The sequence below is a fragment of the Euwallacea similis genome, chromosome 21 (genome assembly GCF_039881205.1).
Source record: "Euwallacea similis isolate ESF13 chromosome 21, ESF131.1, whole genome shotgun sequence".
NCBI classification, from domain to species: Eukaryota; Metazoa; Arthropoda; class Insecta; order Coleoptera; family Curculionidae; genus Euwallacea; species Euwallacea similis.
In genome coordinates this window covers 672,746-689,734 of record NC_089629.1, presented here as the reverse complement: position 1 = coordinate 689,734, position 16,989 = coordinate 672,746, and positions in this window count along the sequence as shown.

Below are 16,989 nucleotides of genomic sequence, written 5' to 3'. Positions count from 1 at the left end.
GTTTAGACAATATATCGAACTGATTTACATGGTAATGTGAAAACCAACGAGATAGTATAATAGAGTATGTTATGTTCCAGCATGTGAAGAAATCCCATGGAAAGTTTTTCCGAAACCGGCTCAAAGATTATGAAGCCGAACCAATCTAAATCCGCCGCGATTAGCGAATCAAATGAAAAATTTTACGCTCGTTTTCCAATATCTTAAGCAGATAAAATCTCACTTTTAATTTCCATTCAATTTTCCATTATGGACTTCTATTTGCTCCGAAATTGGCCAGGATCAAATCACTATTCAAGCCCCTGGAAGCTTAACTTGAATGCTAACATTTTTGTAATTTTAATCACAGGATATTCTAAAGAATACACGTACATGGATTACCCATGTATGTACTTAAGTATTTTTATATAAAAATAGTTAAGTTAGGAATTTTTAGTGCTTAAGCAAAAACAGATAGTTAGAATGAGTGTGAAGTGAGTAATAAAATTACAAAATTGGAATTAGCAAGCAAACGTGTTTGCGGTCATTCCACTGGTCATTTCATCACAAAATTTCGATTTTCTTCGAAAAAATTGAAACATCACTATACTTTCACAAATTTCCATCTAGTGATGAGCAAACAAGCCGACGAAGATTGGATGGTCTTGGTCTTGTTCTTACATAGGGAACCTCAATTGTCATGTATCATATTCAGTTTCAAATCACAGGGCATGCCAAACATTTGTACGTACATTTGATTCGTTGTTGAATTTTAAGAATTGGATGACGATTACGCAACTTTAGCTGCTATTGACGCAGCTCTCTGTTTAAATACAAAAATCCCACATGGAGATTATAAAAGAGGAAAAAATCTTGTTACATCGCCTGCAATAAACCTTCGATCTGGAATTCGCAGCTCATCAAATACCCGATCCATCTGGCCTGCGGGCCACAGGACACGATCTCTCCCGAATCGCTCCCCCGGGGCCCTCGTAATCGGTCCCGCGCACTTTCCAGACATTTAACCTGACGACCGTTGTGGTCCTTCGGGATTAATCACTTCTGGAAACCCCGAAAACAGTGCGAAAGCCGGATTAGAAAAGATGCCAAGCTCAAGAGTTTTCGCCACTTTCCGATGGTTAGGGATTTCGGAACTGAAATCTATGGTCTTGACGCCGCATTACAATAAGCGTGCTGTTTTCTGATGATTAAAGCAAATAATTTTACCTTACAATGGGCTTTCACCGACACAAATCTCGCGTCAGAATGGATTTATTTGACACTGATGACTGTCAAGTTAAACGGAATTAATAACCTTTTCAGAGAGCCCTGCGGGGCACCATGGCAGAAATAATATTTCGCTCGAACACATTCACCTATAAATCATTAAAGCTTTTTTTAGCAGAATTTGGGTTTATGCTGGTGTGGAGCCAAGCACTAACAATGTCCACCGGACATTGCTTAATATTTTTGGTGCTGTTGAGGATGTTACAATAAATTTTAAAGCCATTTAGGGCCCTCGACAAAGCAAACCATAAATCATTGGACTATCGACTCTATAGACCAGGACTAATGGCGTTTTATTCACGGATTAGTTTCGCTTGAGGGAGCGGCTAAAGGACGACATGTATGGAGTGCGGACATTCCGGCGCGTAACGAACATCTGCTCCTACTTTCAGGATTGTCTTTCTGATTAATATATATGAACCGTATAGTTTTTATTCAGATGTTTAATAATTTTGACCACGAAATGTCAAAACTGTCAGTCCTGTTCTTTTAAAAAGCACCCATCCATCTTCGTAAGCCACTATGGCACGTCAAAACAGGCCTGTCACCCGACTATCCGTTTAACGATCCCACATGCTATTTCCAGCTTAGTTCAATTGACATTATACGTTTTATTTTCAGAAATAGACGGGCCGTGTTTCATGCTGTCAAGGATGTACTTTCCCGAGCACTTGAACGACGCAAGAGGTATTTAGCGTGCTATTTATGGAACCTTTTGATTTTTCAAAGCTAAAAAGGCGCTTTAGCGGCTTATTAAGTGGCTCTGTATAATTATTGCAAAGTCCGAGCAACGTAACAACACCACTTTATTCACAAGAGAATTGATGCAATTACTATAGCTAGAGTAACATTCGGTATAAAAAGTCTGAGGTAAAAAACTAGCTAGGTATATTAGTTAGCAGGGGTATTTATATAAAACTGTCCTCACCTTTAGAAATGCTTACAAATCACCTGTCGCCAACATAAAGGGTTTCATTGCCTACAATTAAAGCTTATACAATGTACGCCAGGGAAAGGTTGATGATTATTACGGGCAATCCAATATTAAAATCTAGGCCAACTACTACCTCACCATAAACGACCACAAAAAGGTCTAAATGTTATTTGCTAATTTCTTAAATCTTTACTACTTTATACACTGAGAATTTTCTTTCATCGTTAAAAATAGAAATTGAATTAATGCATTTTTTGATTAAATCATCTGTACTAGAACAGAAAACAAATTTCACCTAAAAACTGCTCCTCTAGTGGCTCTATGTGCGTTCTATTATTACAGCAAGTGTGTTTATTTTAACCCGTAGAGCTTCTGTACTATCCCACTAAGGTAGTTTTTGGAAAATATAGTCTTAGCTGTCTAGACCAGAAATGTTTCTATAATGGATACAAAGAACGTTTTCTACATCCAGTATTGAATTTTTTCCTGCTTTAGAAAAAATCTTACTGGTATAAAAATAATTATTTTTGTTTTCATGGATTGTTATTGCTTGGTTTAAACGCTTTGCCTGGAAACAGATAAAATACTCCTCAAAATAAATATTTATTTAGCCTCAGTTTAGTATTTAGGAATTTTTTACGGATACAGAATTATGGGAACAAATTTCTAGGGATTACTCAGTACAACAATAGAAGTCATTTAAGTATAAGAACCCTTGCCCAGAAATGTCTTCGTAAAGCATTACGCTTTTCTGTTATTTTAAGACAGTTATGTACAAAAATGGATTTTTATCGAGTTTTAGTGCATGTTACTTTAATTTATTTGTACAAAATAAAGCTATAGTAATTGTTCAAAATATCGTCCTGGAACTTAAACGCGCTTGCTTAAACAACATACATGGTTTCAACGAACTTGGCTAAAAATTTGATAATCGTTTTGAATGACTTCAAACGTCGCAGCAACTCATGCAGTCAGGTCCTGCTCTGTTTTCATTAGCAGTTTATAAACCAGAGACTTTGCTTGTCCCCACAGAAAGAAATCTAAAGGTGTTACATCGCGCGACATAGGCGGCCACGGAACTGAACCACTTCTGCCAGTCCAATGTAGTCGAAACTTAACAGGTGCATTCAAGTTCAAGGATGACATTTTAACCTATTGCTGTAGCATTATTTGGTGCAAACATATTAAAATAAAACAAACTAAAATTCAATAAAACACATTTTTGCACATAACTGTCTTAAACCATTATAAGGCCATAGCGCCTTAGGGGGGCATTTCCGGACATAGGTTCCTACACTCAAATGTCTTCTATTGTTGTACTAAATAATCCCTACGGGTTTGACCCATAGTTCTGAATCACCTTGTAGAAGCAAGTAAATTTATGTACAAGTCATTCATATAAAGGAGAACTTAAGTAATCTTATAAAGTACGCCACTCTTACAAATAGAATTCTCTGGTAAACCTGATTTGCCTCAAATATTAAAAATATTTTTAGAACGAGCAGCTATTTCCACCAACACAGCAATAAAAATTTTAAATATGTTCTGTGAAATTGCGGATTTCTCAACATAGTAGGCTATTTTGGCATTCCGAAAAAACATGCGACTTAATTGAACTAATAGCAGAGAGCTAAAAGAAAACTGGCGCCACAGCAGGGTTGTGATGCACTGCCAAGCATCGAGATGAAGTATAATACATAATAGAAGGATTTTTTTCGCACAACTACATTTTGCCCCTTTCAAAGCAACATGAAATGTGAAAGACGACATTATGTTTTTGAATCACACATAACTTTAACCAATTCAATCTATCATTATCTCTTCAAGCTAGAAATTAACTTCAAGTTACATTGTATATTACAAAAACTTCAAAAAGGAAAAGAAAAACCATAACTTCTCTCAGGGTTAACGCTCCTAGTAACACTGAACTGCATTGTTTTTCTTGGTGGTGTGAAATCTAAACAATTTCACTAACCTAAATGATTATCATAGGCGATTTTACACTCTTGTCGAGAAATGTTCCATAATGCATCTCTTGTCACAGAATTTCAGGCCTGGCTGTTACCGGTTTTGTGTTGGTTGGCGCTCACCAGACAAACTTGACAAATTGCTTCGTGCAAGGAGTCACTGAGAAGGACCATTACCTGGTCTACCACTACCACTACTACTGCCACTACTTTAGGGGTTAGTGCTGCAGTTCCATTATTGAAAATTATTGCTCATTGAAAGTAACTAATGCATGAAGGGCAAATTGTTTTAGTAAAAAGGCAATTGTTGTCATAAGTACAACACAAACATTGAGCTTGATGGACCTATTTCAGTAGAATTTCACTGTAAATCATCTATCTACTATTTCATTCATACTGCACCCGTCACTCGTAAATCACGTATAATACACCACCCAAACCGCTTTTACACAAGTACACCCTAAACTAACTAGCTTTAACAATAATAGTAAATTTCACTAATAAATCTTCTTCTTGTGCATTACAGCGTGTAATCATACCGGGTGAGACCGAACAAAAGGCTGTGTACCTAAAGTGCGCCTTCTGAAGCCTTCGGGTTGATTTACAGCCCTGGTTCGTAGACTGGGAAGAGTAATGAGGCTGTCCCTTTGAATAAAAGGGCACAAATGGTGCTGGTGCAAAAAGAAATTCTCCAAAGGTGATGTATTGGTGACTTTGACAACCATATTTTCAAGGTTTTTCAAGCAGATGTTAAGTAGAAAAGACCCAACCTGAAGGTTTATGTCTAGGTTAATTATTCATAAATCCATCAATCGAAGAAGTATAAAAAAAACCATATATTGTGATGTTATTATTTGAACTGACCGAGGGACCACTGAACTGAGTGGGTGACTCCTCACTCTTCCTTCGTCTTTCGTTCTCAATAATTTCTTTGTGACCTCTCTTTAAGAAGTGTCTACTTGAGAAAATTAACTGTTCTGAGGATAACCATGTTCAGTAATATAAGTTAGATTCACAGTTAATCATAATTCTGAGATTCTCTTTACTAACTTACAAGTTCTGGTAAGATTGGGTCAAAAAAACTATACATCAGAAAATTTACAAAATTGTTAAGATTAGTTTAGATTCACTTTAATCAGTTTTTTCTTCATTACATACCAAGTCAGTTTTCGCACTGAAAACAGTTTTGATATCCCACTGAAATTTTTCTAAGTTATTCTAGTTGGCTTGTCCGGTCCTCCAATGTCCAGTGTTTCAGCTGCCCGCTGAGAGCTATTTATGACATGCAGTGTTTTTTAAACAGAAGTTAAAATTTAACCAACAACTTAAGTAAGGGCAGCTATTTGAAACACTCCAGCAATTGACGGACACAATTTGACTGATGGTTACCCTTCACATGCAGTTTTAACAGGAAGTTGAGGAGCCGGTCCTAATTAACAAATTCTGGTAAGTTTGCGTTTCGTAAACATTATTGGAAAGCTTACTGAATATTTGCAAATCTGTCCAGGTTAGTTTAAGTAAACTTAGGTTCGTAAGGTTTGCGTTCCTAAATCACAAATTCTAGGAAGTTTTCGTCTCAAAAACATTGTTGGAATACTCCTCCTGAAAGTTTCCAAACTTGTCCAGGGCAGTTTAGGTTAGGAAAATCCTCAGATTTTCGTTATTAACGAGAAACTGTAGTAGGTTATTTTCGGAACAATATAGAGGGTAGCTATTAATTAACAAATACATAGATTGCTAACACGCTAAGTTGAATAATCGGCATGTTTACGGAGACATGTATTTATAAACCTGGTATCAAAGATTGATAGAGTTCAATGTTATATTTAGAAAACAACAATTTATTCACAGATTGAAAAAGAGTATTTTTGAATTCGGACGTTGTATTTCCCTGATAACAGTTTAATTTTAGTTTGCGCTTTGCCACAGACGTTAAGACTTCTCTTTATGGTTAATATTGCTTAATCTCAGCTATTCTATAATTTTTCGATAACGAAGTTGATCTATTCTGCATACATAATTGCTGATATATATTTATGATCTCCATACTGAGCAAAAGATTCCCTGGATGAAAAATCACATGTAGATTAAAAAAAAAACGACATCGTCATAATCGATCAGGTCACAAGATCACGATCAGCATCGTCATCATGTGACATATTCAGATATAATAATGTAATAATAACACGTGCAAATAAATGTGCCTAAAGATACTAGTAATTTGTATATAAATAAGTGAAAAGTTCAATGAATGCCATCACATGGCAAGTAGGTATCGGGCGACTCATCAAGCCTTGGTACTAGCAGGTACACTGTGTTAGAAAATTAGACTGAATTAGTAGGTTCTTTGTTAAATGAAGACTAGTCAGTGATTGCTAAATTGTAAGTTCGACACGTTGCTTACGCAATATTAAAGGTGTGAAAACAAGTTGAGTGGTTGTCATTGATTATCGGTCTTAAATACGTTTAAAGTCGCTTGAATTAGATAGATGACCTTCTAGGTCGACACACTAGTAAGTTTAGATAGTCAGAAGAAGCAAGTTATATATTTTTCTATCTGTCTAGTAATAAATCAGGCAATTCATATAATTACACGTTTAACATGACTTTCAACATGAACCTTGATAAGCCGTCGAACAATTTGAGATCAAGAAGAAATCAGTATTAAATATGAGCAATTAAACCGCTGCTGACATGACTGATGGCGTCCAATTAATACACCATGATTTATTCCACGTTTTTGAAACCGAAATAATATCATCATAAATCAAAGTTAAGTACCCATAATTTACAAAATAGTTTCGTAGAGCTGAGAAATGTGACGTTCTCGAGGATAAATTGCGAAGCTGTAGCTGTACTTAATCAAGATGTTGATGGTGAGATATTTAAAACAAGTTCAAGTTGGTATTTTTCGTAATAACATTGCATTTCGGTAGGGGGAATCAATTATTTGAAGTTTCTCCCTGTTTCTAGTCGCATCTGTCAGTTTATCCCCTAGTTAATCTAACCAGAACATAAAGGCCATCAGTTAAGGCGACTCCGGATGTCGAGATCTGCCCGGAGCACATCAATTACGACCCGGAGTAATTCATCACCGACAACCCAAAAGTTAACCGGACTAATCCCGGATAAACCCTACAGGGTTTTCGGGTTTAGTTTCGTTACTTGACAGACAGTGACGGAGAGCAAACATGGATAAAAATTACAATATCCCCCATTGTCAAGCCTATATACAGGGTTAGCTGCAAAATTATGGAATTAATTCCGTATAAATGCTGATAGTAGACGTTTCAAGTTTCATTTTCAATTGGGCATTATTTGACGTTAAAACAACATATACAGAGCGGGTAATGTAATTATGGCTTTATAGGTGAATATTCTAAATGGAGCATCCCGTGCATTTTGGAATTTTTGAATTCAAAAATTCTGAACGTATTTATGGAATATTCGTAAGTCAGAATTCAATAGATTTCATAATGTTGATAGTGAACATTCTCCCCATACACTTATTACTTACCACTATATGATAACATAACTATTAATCAGGTCACTCTGACTTGAGTCCAAAGTAAGCAATTGACTGCTTTTTAATGATTATTTCTGAGAAGAGTTTCTTCATTGAAAGTCATTTTTTCCATTGAACATCCTATATATTACGGAATATTTTGAGTCTGCAAATCACTTTTAACCAATTCAATTTTCTCTATTAGCTTTCGGGCAATTTAAAGAAACTTCCTCAGACTCTATTTTCGAAATTGAAAATATATTTGAACATTGAAAAACTGTTTTCGCAGTACACGAGACTCTAAATTTCTACGTTGTCAGATGATGGCTACTCTTTGAATCAGCAAACTTATTCAAAAGTAAAGAGTGGAGCTCTTGCAGAGAATCATCCTGTATTAAATGTAAAATTAGAAATTTACGAGTTTTGGAACGTGTTACTAATCTGAACTAACTAAAACAAAGAGTGTTGATGGATTAACTATTTACTATCATATATCTAACCAATACAGGGTGTAACATCATTATGGAGATATTTCAGAGAACCATAGTACTCTGCAAAATAATTAAAAAATACTAATAGATCTATGATCAAAAACCCTCTCTGAAATATTTTCATGATGATATGTTGCTCCTCGTAATTAAATATTAACATTTTTAATAAATTTATTTGCTTGGACGGATGTGAGTTCGCTAATCAAGTCGTTGTCATACTTTGTCATTCAATTTTTTGACTAAAGCTTGAATTGAAATGAGGTGACTCCTAACTTTCGTCGTTCAACAATACGGTTAAAAGGCCAAATTCTAAATATACATTATATCCCAGCATTTCTGTCCATTAAGCAGTAGCTCACACCTCCCACGATAAAGGTATCACATCTTTTTTGTCACGCGTTTTTGAAAATAAGCAGCTGTTGTGCATCACTCGTCCGAATTAGACAGCTATTGCATGGATTTAACGGTACGTTAATTCCTAGCAAAATCCCGTAATCTTCAAAAAATTTAAACATCGCCACCGCTGGGAAAATCGAACAGTGCCAGATTAACGTTAACATTACACAAGACATTTTTAAGGATGCTAAAGCTTTCAAAAGTAGTTTTATAGCCGGCACCGAGCTTTGAGTGATGCGCCGTAAATATTTGGAGTTTGGCTTGTTAAAAGGATTCTTCTTTGATCTATCGCGTTGATAGATTCCGGAATGGGCCTAATTAATTGTCGGCATTAAACATCAAAAACGATTCGAAGCCCGAAATAACGTGAATAAATTTCAGCCGGTTGACAGATTGACGGTCATGATTTGGGCAAACAAATATATTGTTGATTTGCGGTCGGAATGAAACACGTTTATGAGAAATGGCATCGTTCATTTTAACAATGTGGCGGTTGCTATGAATGTGTTTTTTTCCTTCTAGACAAACTTGCGTAAGTGGAACTTCGCTTATTTTCGGGTTTTCCTGACATGGAGACACGAAGCTCATCAATATCCCACTGCAATCTCCAACTTCTGCTTCAGCGTTTCAAGGAAATTATCTTCTTGACAAAGTTCTCAGATAGTTTGCTCTATGTTATCAGGAACTATCAACTAAGTTTCTCGAATTATTTTATGCGAAGTAATTATAACCCCTAAAGTTAGCAAATAATTGGGAGCACTTTTCCATTTTAGGATTTGCTCGTTGCGTAAATCTACTGGAAAATACATTGTTCGCAAGTTACTCAATTAATATCTCTTCTTGCCGAAATTTGCAAAACTTGAGCTCACGATGCTTCAAATTATTCTAAAACCAATAGAGGTATCTATAGGAATCTGTAAGTCCAAAATCCAAAATATTCAATTGTCTAGGAATTAAAGAGAATCGTGTCCCAATATTAATTTAATATCAATACCAAATAATCTAATAAGCATTGAACACGTAGTCTTATTAATCCCCAAAATTCTCGAAAACTGACAGATAAAGAGAGAGATATGCGTAAATGAATATCAATATGTAAATTAGTAGTAATGAGTAGCACATTAAAAAAATCATAAAATATACAGGGTGTTCTATAAGAAAAAGAAGAATGTTCGCACTTTAATCGTTGCGAAAATAGCCCCCTTTTCACAAACCTGAAGATCTCACGAAGGCTGAAAGTTCTCGAAAAACGATAAAGGTATAAGCTATAAGAAATTCTATTGGGGAATTGTTCCTCTGGACGGTTAGATTGAGAATGTTTAATGATATACAGGGTGTCCAGTAACGAATTTAAAGGGCACGTGTGCCTTAACACAAAGCATATTTAAGTGGTCTTTGCGTCTTTCTATTTAACACCCAACTTCCCAACTACAATCATCCACAAGTCTTGCACCTCCCTAAAATTTAATTTTCATGCATGTAAATAATATATTGGGCAGAGATAGTGATTCAGTGCGGATAGCTATAAAGAAAAACCAAGGAAGCAAATAAACAAAAAAAAACTCCTTCAAAAAATGGTTTGTTATTGAAATAATATGGAGGTAAAGACTTTTGCTGATTAGTGTATATAGGATGTTTGTGGTCGATATCGACCAACCAATATGGATGGCTCGTATTCGACATATGTAATAATTTCTTTTAGAAATTTGATTTTTTATTTAAGAGAAAATAATGCGAGTTCTAAATTGGAGGGTTACAGAGAAATAATGTAATGAAGAAAGAGGTAATGAATTCTCCCTTTAACACGTTAAGTACTTAGGGATTTTCCTGGTACCTAGAGTCTCATATAAACACTTGAAACTCTTAAATCACTCTGTGAACGTTCCACAGGTAATTGCAGAAACATGGCTCGATCGATATAACAGCCTCGTGCTTACTTATTATTTATCACCGTTAATTAGCTCTCCTCCCTTTAGGAACATGCACATTTAAACTATTACGGTTAGGGACCTTTCGCGATTTCTCAAGGGCATTAGCGTGACGAATTCAGTCTGGCAGATATAGTAATTGCTAAAGATTTGCAGTGTTAGCACCCACTGAAAGGTACGTTGGGCGAGCAAATTACATATGCGGTTTCGGGGCAGTATTTTCTAAAAAGCAAAAGTCGGAAACAGTACATCATCCCATTAGGGGCAATTTAGAAACGAGACCTATTTGGTTTCGATTCGACACAACCAATCCTTCATTGTTAGGTGCAGGAGGGGCTTTATTTGGGTTTTAGCCGCTCTGTTATTAGCACCCATTCCGTATTGTGGCAGTTTAATTTTCGGATGGCGCCAGCCCTTATTATATTCAGTGCTTTACCCAATTTATATACGGTTATGTAACCGTGACGCAATAACAACTTGCCTACACGTAAGATTGTATAATCCATTTTTTACGACCGGTGAAAAAGTATGCACTTTCCGGCGAAGTTTTTTTACCTGAAAAAAACGTTTTGCCGGTAAGGCATCTAGAGTTGACCTAACGGGTCGGCAAAACATTGTTTCCTATCCCTATCTTTTGCTTTTTTTATTAGACGTTGAGAAATGTCTGTTTTTCTTGTTACTGTGGACACATGTTTATGTTATGGTGCGCTAAAGTTAAATATAAAATATAAAATATTAATCAAGTATCAGCTAAAGTTGGTCGCAAAAAATATCGTATTACGCCACGCGACAGAGAATGTGCTTAGCACAGCTCGTCAAGTTTCTAGGCCTCACCGACGACTCGCCGTTTAATCTTCCCGTCTCGCCCTGGAAAACACTATTTCCGATTTTGTGAGGTGAATAAAATATGTTGTCACACTGTTCTCATATAAATAAAGTCTAATACCTCTGAATGGCTCATAACAGTGAATATGACAGGATTATTAATAAGGATTGTTAACAAGGATTTTATATTCATTGTGTATTGTTGAAACTAATGAAATTCATAGAGTTTCACCGTAAAGGCATTAATGTTCTAACTGTTTATAATTTTATTTCTAAAGTATTTGTGATGTACGGATCTATACGGCTTTATGTTAATGGTTTAGGCTCTACGTTTAACACCGTGCAAACAACGAACTTTCTATCCATTCACGACAAAAAGTGTGATACGCTCATTATCCTGCGACTACAAGGTGCTTTTAACTTTACTTCTATAGGTTTTTTAATGCAAAATAGGCACTGTGTTAACTTTGTATAAGGTTTACATATATACGTATGTACGACCTTGCTAAATAATATATGTATATAGAGGAAACCTCGATCTTGGTCTCGCGAAGCCCTAAAGTGAAACTTGAAAGCACAGGTTTATATTTACTAAGTCTAGATCTAAGAATATACTGCACGATATTATCAAAGAATGTGATGACCTGTTGTGACATGGATCAGAGGATGATGATGAAGAAGATCTGTTACAAGAAGCTGTCGAATGGGCTAATGAAATTGATGCGGTAAGTGTCAGAGAAGGTTATGATGATGAGCGTGCGTCAGAACCTTTATCGCTTGTTGAATTGGCGAAACCACTATTAAACCATGAGATCACTGAATTCCCTTGAACGCATTCAAGAAATTTCCATTTCTATGCATATTATTATAAATCTAGCCTCAAAAAATATTGTGGCAACTGGAATCTAACAGTTGCTATCATAAATGCTTTATGGGTTGAGGAAAATTTGAGCGTACTCTTAACACCAAGTACAACAATAATCCGATGAGTTACGAGATGAGACCACGTAGAAAGCCGACAACCAATAACCATAACTAAGCTGCGGCGGTCTCACCGAGGGGGCACTCCTCTTTGCCGGAGGAATTAACGCGCGCCTTTAAAATGTTAATTTATGTCCGTCTTAATGAAAAATAAACTCTTACCGCCGCTTTACGACCGTAAATTCCAGATTTATATCAAAATAAAGTTGTCCGCAATTTATTTTATCTCTTTTAAAATCGAAATTATGAGATATATAAACCAGTAGCCCGGCTTAGGAGCTCAGTAATACCACGCCGTGAAAGGGGGATACTACGTACAGATAATTTCTTTTCTTCAATAATATTCAGTTGGAAAAATCTTTAGAAATAAAAACGACCTTAAAAGTAATAGGTAAAGGCTAAGAGGAAACTTAAGATATGTTATAATAACTTAATACAAATGTTGGCATGTCATGGAATACAGATTTTTTTACTTGTGTAAATAAATGAAAGTGACAGTGGCCAAATTTGACATATGAAATGGTTTAAAATTTAATTCTTGTCAAATTTTATTAGGAATGTGCTGAATTCCTAACCTCACTGATTCAGTCAAACATTCAGAAACTCATATATCTTGTAGGTACTTAGTAATGCCAGGTGCCGGTAAGATTTTAATTGTACACATGTAATTACGAGGACTTGCTCTAATTCCATATTTCATTCATGTTCTTATTAAATTGAGGAGGCAAATAAAACGGTATACCCACTGTGGAGGAAACTGTTCTTTGTCTGTCACGAGAAAACAGTTAACTTCGACGAATAATGTCTCGGTTTGGTGTCTTTTACTCTCGGCAGAAAAGAAACACTTTCCTGCTGGCGGTATAATATGCTATTACCGTACGCATGTTAACGATCACGGCTTGACTTCTGGGTAACTGATCACGGCCGTTTCACTGAAAAATTTTTGACACTGACACATGTCACTTCGTTTCGGGTAATGTATGGGCGTCACATAGATTCCAGGAAAAACTTGCTCTCGGACAATCCAAGAGTGGATTATCATTTTTTAATTAAACAGCCACTAAATGACGCTAGAAAATTCCACTCACGTTTATCTCACTTTTAAAAGAAATACCTCATAAACACTTTTGTGGTAGCACCCCGGTAATACCAGTTGGGTTAGCCACGATTTACGATTATGAAATCCCTTAATGTGATCATGGAACATATACGGCATAAAAGAACAGTTAATATTCTTATTCGTATTATATACAGTCGTTTGCTCTTTGAGAAACATAGCCCTGTCTTTATTTAATCTTCCGAAAGAAATATGGATTTGTCCTGTTAGTGCACAGGACAGGCCTTAGATTAATCGCAGTCTGCTAACAATTTCAATTGTGTTTGTTGTCAACAAAACCTCGCAGGAGGCCGCGAATGTAATCCTAGGGAGTTTGGTCAGTAATAGAGTACTATAAAGACACGTTCGTATTTGTGAGGCACACCGCTTTTTTGTATCACTGTACGAGCGTTAACTTTATAGTCTCCTATAAGATTTATTCAATAATAGCGTGCGGTAAAATCTTTGCACGTATACGTGCGAACAACACTTACCGCACGCATGTCAATGTTAAATACCCACACAATTTTGATACATGCCACTATTGTTTGCATGCGATAAGGCATTTTACCGCACAGATGTTAAATGATCCTTTCAATTCGCAAATACGTGTGGTAAAGCCACTATGCCACCGCAAGCTCTTAGAAAAAAAAATGTTTTTTGATTGCTAGCTATCTAGGATGATTCGAAGAAAGTAGAAATGGTTTTAATGTCGGAAATAAACACGGCCCTGTGCAGCTATTAGCAATAAATATACCCTAAAAGCTTATCCCTTCGGTGTAGTAGTCATCATATATTTCTGGATTAAGTCTAAGCACAGTAGTTTATACAAATTTAACGGGACAACCTAAACGCACATCAAATAACTTTTGGTTTAAATGTTTTTTTGATAATGGCACGGTTATTTTGGGCGTGAGGAGCTTCTGAAAAAGGTCGATTTCCAGTCGGTTTTGAATGAATATTTATGTCATTGAACGACTGTCCAATAATAAAATACTATCAACCTGTCGGCAACCGGTCTTGAAAGAAAAAATTGGCTTTTCTGTCACGTAATCAATATTTATTCACCACTCATTTTGGTAAGACAAAGAGACCCACAAAGTTGAAAAAACCGCTCGGCGGCCATTTAAATTTCAAATTCGATCGTTTTTAGGCTTGTACGGAGGAAACGCTCAGCAGGCCGCCATATTAACTTGCTAATAAGAAGTAGAAATTCTTCCTTTGTTAGGTATAGTGGTTGCTTGACATTATACCTATTTCGACTATTCGCGAATTTTTTTTTCCTCTGCTAGCCTTAAGACACCATTCTTGAGCGTATTTAAAGACTGTGAGGTGAATTTTCTCGTGTTTTTTTCAAACAGTTGAATAAGAAATTAGTGACGACACGTATATTCCCATTGTCGTCGTACTTACGGTTAACATGGAAATTAATGTCAAATAAAATGTCACCATTGACGTTTTATTTGACAAAATTTAGTCAAATCAAGTAGACCAAAAATCGTACGTTTATTTATTACTCTCACTTTTTGGATCCCTCAAGGCTGCGCATTTTGGAACTTCACCTTGACATTTATGTCATAATAATCTACTTGACAACTTTGGTGTATATTATCCTCTATATTAACTAAAACGAATTCGCGATCTGTTCTATTATTATTGCCATTATTAAATTAAAAATTGCAATCAAGTAACTTTAACATTTTTCCGCGCTATTTTAACTCTACACTTATGTCTATGAGGGAAACTGGGAAAGCTTCCATACACACAATGATAAATTGAGAATTAAAATTGTGGATAAAATTTCGAATTATGGGTATATATTGTGAATATGAAATTGGATAAACTCGGCTTACAAGTTTTGAGTATTTTTTATCCCCTTTCCAACGTATTCTGTTATGTCCATCGTTTCTAAATTCTACAGCTCAATTGCATCCAATTCAAACTTATCCTAAAATAGAAACATCGATTAAAAACACGAAGCAATAATTATCGAAAGAACGCCGGTGAGATGAAAGCAAAGCAAAGCGATAAGAATGCGGTTTTCATGTTAGATGGTTGGTACAAGTTAATTTCCCCTTAATGGCCCTCAATACAACAGCTAACACCAGGAATTCTTTCTTACGAGGTTAACACTGTTTTTCCCCATCCAATAATGTTTTCTTTGATTGCTTAAATGGAGAAGACCGTTCTGGTAATGACGTTCTGTTAACCACTTTGTCAGCTCATTTTTACTGGGTGTCCCAGATTTTATGTGGCAGCAATTATCTCAAAACTTCGTAGCGATAAAAGAACAGTTTAAATATAAACGTTATAAGATGGACGCAGAAGCTGGAAATAATTTCAAACATACCAGAGAACCTAATGGAAATAAATTTTAAATAATGTTTTTAATATTATAATGCTGTAATTTTAATCAATGGATTTAATGTACGAATAAATTGTTATTTAGCGGCTAGAACATTGGACTCCATAAGTGTTTTCTCTTTATCATTCCAAGGCTGCCTGACCTGTCTAGGAGCTCCGCGCTCGTACTTGACCGTAATTCTACCTCTTCAAGGTTTTGAGGTCAGTGCTCTCACATAAAAGCTGGGACACCCTGTACAGGCTGAACATCCAATACTGCAATCAATAGGTGTTACAAGGTTAACTATAAATGTTTTCTTGGTTATTTATTTCTTTTGGAATATCCGTGTAATTTGACAAAAAAGCAATAACATCTGAAAGAAATCGGCTTCAGACAAAGTTTTCCGGTGTTTGTGAAGCCCCAGCGCCTTATTTACGTCACTTCACATAAATCACCTTGCAGATTGGAAGTTGGGAAACCCGGCTGACAAGCCGAATTGCCGATTGCCCGAAATGATTGATGTCTCCTTTGTTTCCGAACGAAAAAAGAGCAACGAATTCTCAGCGTGGCCAGTGGTCACGTATTCTTATGATACAATGCAATATAAGAAACCATTTTCAGGGCTCTAGCACTCGCGGAAGCCTGAAAAATATAGTCAAAGTCATATTTCAGGGAGCGCTATCTCGGAATCGGTCTTCAGTTTGCGTCGAGTACACATGTAAAATCATTAGTTGGGAGCGTATGTCAGCGGAGAGCGTCATAAAAATGTCAGCGCTAAGAAAAGTGTCTGCCAAGTTGAGTCGTTAACGCGAACGCTCGTAAATATCCTGGATTTTTTCCAGGATGACGGTCTTAAGAGGTTCCAGTCCAGGGAGTGATTTGTGAGCAGATGATTTGCACAAGATTATGTTTATAACGTTAGTGTTGATTTCTTTCAGTTACTCGCTTGTTTCTCTAGATTTTATGATAATTTAGAAGAATATCTAGCGTCTATAGTAGATGCAAAAGGAGAGTTAACAACGTCATATGTGTAATAGAAAAAAGAGCGGGGCTGCTATGAAATTATTCCTATGCACATACAGGATTGATTGTAGACTTCTTATTTTGTAACCAAGGTGTAGTTACCGCTATTCGGAGCAATCGCTATGCTTGAATTGCAACTCCCTATATTTAATATTCGAATAACGGTTTTCGTTATTTACGAAGGAATAAAAATCGGCTTCCGAAGAATTTTTATTTCTTCTTCTTCTGATATA